This window comes from Nannospalax galili, unplaced genomic scaffold, assembly GCF_000622305.1.
Source record: "Nannospalax galili isolate Female #2095 unplaced genomic scaffold, S.galili_v1.0 scaffold765, whole genome shotgun sequence".
NCBI classification, from domain to species: Eukaryota; Metazoa; Chordata; class Mammalia; order Rodentia; family Spalacidae; genus Nannospalax; species Nannospalax galili.
In genome coordinates, this window is record NW_008352647.1 from 1,517,173 (window position 1) to 1,521,958 (window position 4,786).

The window sequence follows — 4,786 nt, forward strand, 5'->3', positions numbered from 1 at the left end:
ATGGATGGGTGAGGTTCAACATAGGGCCCATCCAGGGACATACACTCCATAGTCTCCTATTCTCCAAATCTAGGCCAGTTGAGACCCTCTGTCAACTGTGGAGACAGTATGCACAGGACAGCTCAATCAGACAAAAACTCAGCATGGAAATGAGAAAATGAGCAGGAGGCCCAAACCATAGTTGGGGGACTATTGGTGGCTGATTACTTCGGGGTGAGGGAGAGTGGATCTTCTTTGAGGGGTGACACTGGATGGGCTGATTGGACTCCAGTGGAGGAACTTGTATGGAGGGGTATCTGGGTGTAGGTGCTTGACTGGATGGGATGACTGGGTTCATGGGACCCAGTAAGGGGAGGGCTGTGGGGGGCATGGATGGGCAGGAAGGGGTCTGAATTGATTGGGGTCTGTTGTATGGAATACACAGAAATGTAATAAAATATTAAAAAATAAAAATATTTCTGAATACTTGGGTCTAAAAATATGCCTATGAAATAATCTGTAAAGAAGAGGTTAAGAAAAGTATATAAGAAAAAGAAAAATGGGTTGTTCTGACAAGATTTCAAAGTAGTGAAAGACTTTGTCCAAGGCAAGACAGTAGAAAGAACTAGAAGGCAGAGGCTCAGGCTTCTGCCTTCCTGTGCATGGGTGTGTGCACTTATACTCTCATCGGCATGCAGCACACACACACACACACACACACACACACACACAAATCATTAAAAAGTGTAAAAAGATTTCAAAGACTGTATGCCTAGATAGTGAGAAACAGTCAATATTGTTTGAACTTAGGATGTGGAGTAAATGCAAATTTGAGAAAGTCTCTAAAAGTACTGGTGGGAAAAAGCAAAGGCAGAGGAAGAAACAGGACACCAGTGCATGTACTTTTGAGGAGCTATCCAAAATATTGGAAAGGAAACACCAAAAATAATAAACAAACAAAGAAATAAATAACACCAGAGCGAACATCTTAGAGAACCTGCCAGGGAGTTCACAGCATTTCAGGGAAGCTGGTGAAAGGCAGCCAAATGCGGCTCTGTGCTCAGCCGTGTACAATGGGCTCAAAGGTTAAGAAAATGAAAAACTGGACGGTTTGGATTGCTCGACCAAAACCAAGAGTTAGAGTGAACTGGTGGGACCTGTACAATATGGACAACAAATTAGACATCGCTAGCTGGTGCTGGTATTTGGAGCTGTTAAAAAGTGAAGTATAACTACCTGAGATTCAAAATCCTCACCACTTTTTGAAGTTCATTTTTCTTAAAGTTCTTACATCCTCTGTAGTAAGAAACTAAGTGTTTCCCTTTGTTCTATTCAATTCACCCATTTCGTTTCTCTTTACAACAATTAATGGGGTGATGTCTTATTGGACACTTTAATACAAGACCTTAACCCAGACAAGCACAAAGTCCAATAGTGTGGGTAAACAATTTCAGTGTAACACATGACATATGATGCTAAAGCATGCAAGGAGGGGTTGTTAGGGATTGTTTTTGTGTTTCTCAATATTTCCTTGCATATTTATCATTTTCTTTGTTCCTTCTTCTGGCATCTCCTACTTCCCATCTGGGATCATTTTGTAATTTCTACTGGTAGCATCTGCTGATGCTAAACTGTCTCCATTGTTCTTGGCTCTAAAATGTCTTTATTTTACCTTCATTCTTTTAAAAAATATTTTATTTATTATTTTTATATCTATGTGTATGAGTGTATTGCCTGCAAGTATGTGAGGGCACCCGTGTTAGTGCAATGCCTCGGAGGTCAGATGAGAGCTTCGGATTCCCCTGGAACTGGAGTTCAGAATGGTTCGTAGCCACCATGTGGGTGCTGGGAATCGAACCCAGGTCCTCTGCAAGAGCAGTCAGTGCTCTTAACTGCTGAGCCATCTCTCCAGCCCCTTACCTTCATTCTTAAAAGATATTTTTTTCTGGGTTTGCAGTTGTAAGATAGGAGTTTTGTTTTGTTTTGTTTTGTTTTCCAGAAAATGTTAAAGTGGCTTTTTTTCCTGGTTTTGCTATAGCTGTTGAAGTTGGTAATGCTCTTCACATGAAGGGAGCGTCTCTAGCTCCTAAATTTTTCTCTTTCTATTTTTTTCACAATGGTTATAGTGTATCTAGAAGATCTTTTAATTCCTACTTGAGATTTGTTTTGTTTTTGGAATGTGTGGATTAGTGTCTTTCATTATTTCTGAAGGTATTTGAGCCCTGATCACTTCAAACATTGTACATATTTCATTCTCTGTCTTTTTCGGTTCTGATATTCCCATTAACCACACATTAGGATTTCTGTATACACCTTCTACAGTTCTTAATACACTAGCCTGTGAACATATATAGGTATGGAAAACAAACCGTATCTAATCAAAATAAATTTGAAGCATAAATTCTTTGGTTTCAACAGTCATGTTTCAAGTACTCGGCTCATTAATGAACATAGTGGTTGCTGTATTGGAATGTTACTAAATATTTTTTACGTTGCATACACTTCTCTTTTTTCCCTCTGTGTTCCTCCATTCAGTCTTGGCTATTGCAATCAGAAAGACAGAAAGCACGAGGAAGCTCTTTTCTTGCATCTTTAATGGAAATCTAGAAGCAGACAGTAACTGCTTCGGGTCTGTCAAACAGATGCATGTCACGTAGACGTCGGTTACATAATGGTAGTTGGGATTTGTCTCTTTTCTTCTGTATTTCATGCCTATTTCTTTTCCTTTATTTTACATAGACTTCTGATCTATCTTCTAATGGATCTCAATCGATTCTTCCTTTCTTTTAAACTTAGCCAGTCACCTACTTAACTTCAATTCTAGATTGTATATTTTATTCTTTCTTGAATTTTCAATATCATTTTTTGGGTTTCTGGTTCCATGAAAATGCTTTAATTGTAACATTTATTTCATTAAAATATACTGAGGAAAGGTGGATAGTGTCTTGTAATCGTTGGGTACTGTTTCTTGACTGTGTTTTCTGTGCTGGTTTTCCTCTTCTAATTCATCTGTCCTTGTTTCTTGGTGTCTCTGATTGTGTAGTGGGCATTGCTTTCGGAAACTGACCTTTGGTCATAATTTGAGACTTGATTAAAGTTTACTTCTTATTAGTGAATATTTCCATTTTCATTGCCTAGAATCCTAAGCACAGTATTTTTGGCCATTTCAAGCCAGTTTAATGTTTGATATTTTTCTGGACTATAAAATTATTCAGCACTCTAACCCTTGCTACCAGATCATCACCCCAAGCATTTCAGCCTGCAGTGATTACAAGCAGGAAACAAATTGGAACCCTTAAATAAATCTACATTCAGATTTCTGTCCCTTTGACCACCTGAACTGTTAGTTTTCACTCTAAATTGACACTTGACAGTGGAAAAAATAGCCCTGTCTACTGGACCTCTGGATTTCTGAGCTCTTACAGATCACTACCCAGTAATGATTCATTATTTTGTTAATTAATTGAGCTTTATTTAAACTTTATGCAGCTGCTTTACTTTTTTTCAGGAAAAACTCAACCAAATGACTTAGTCTATCATTACTGGAAGTGAAATTATCCATCATTGTTCAAAGTCTGTAACACAGTGGCAAGTGGTAATCAATACTAGAACTCTTAGCAATGCTTCTCCAATTTAACTGAGAAGTTTCATATAACCGTGATTCCTTGTGTTTCACAAGATTTTCCAAAGACCATTTCCACCTAGTACAGGTCTATTAAAGATTTTAAAATTCCTTCCTTCATTCATGGAGGCTTCATGCCATTGCTGGTGCTTTCTATAACCAAAACTGTGCTGGGCACTAGAGCTAGACATGAGATAGACACTCAGATTGGAAAAAAAGAGATGAGAAGAGCCTACTGGCTAAGAAATAAAACAATTCCCCACAGTAACACTGAAAGGAAGAAGTGAACATGAACGTACTGTAAGGTCGAGAGGGAGAACAATGAGGTGTCGCTGTGGCAGGCCATGATTATATTATCAACAAGGGCTATGTTTAATATTAAGTCTTATGAATTAGAAAAAAATATGAGCCAAATGGATAAGAATCACCTTGGAAAATCCCCAGGGCTTAGCAGCAAGTGGATTGGGAAGGAACAGAGTACAGGATCAGCAGAATCCTCCACAGAATCTGGAATCAGTGTCATCACTGGGCTTTGTGGTTCTCAAACAGGCATTTTGGGTTATTAAACCTCATCCATACAGAAGGATCCAGGTAGTAACGTAAAGAATTTTCTGTAGATGCATAACCCTGTTGATCATCATTTAGGGAGGACTAAGGCAGACGGACGGACAGTATGGTGCTAACAATCACACAACTACGGAGAGCTAGTCTTGAGTTTGCAATCAATTCATTTGCACTAGTGAGAAAGTTTCACAACCTGAGACTCAATCTGCTTATGAGAATGACAGTGCAGTCCTATATGATGTATATGGTCTTTTCAACTTTTATGTTTGTATTTATGTGAAAGTGAGAGCATAAAAAGGCCAGGATACTAGAAAGGGGTGTCATCAGAAGAGAAATAAAAGCCTTAGGGGAGAAGAATGGGGAGGATAACAGATTAAATGTGACTTGAAAGTGGAAAGAGGGAAACTGACAGTGGAAGCTTGTAAGTTTGGACAGGGAACAAGGGGCCATGGGGGAAGAGGAGCAGGAGGGAGGCCAAAACGGAAGCAGGCATGAAAATGCTATAAGGAAGCTGCTGCTTTGTGAGGTGATCTCCTCAAAACTCTTAAAGCCTTCATGGTGACTTTTGTTTTTCATGTTCATTTGATTTTAATGATGTATATTTCTAATGTGTATGCAAGT

At 38.8% G+C, this 4,786-nt stretch overlaps 1 non-coding gene across 1 annotated transcript; it reads right to left on the reverse strand.

The window, feature by feature from the left end:
• Window positions 1-2,494: 2,494 nt before the first annotated feature.
• Window positions 2,495-2,627, reverse strand: LOC115067081. Its single transcript, XR_003846513.1, has one exon. It is a non-coding gene; the product is annotated as a small nucleolar RNA SNORA31 (small nucleolar RNA).
• Window positions 2,628-4,786: the final 2,159 nt, after the last annotated feature.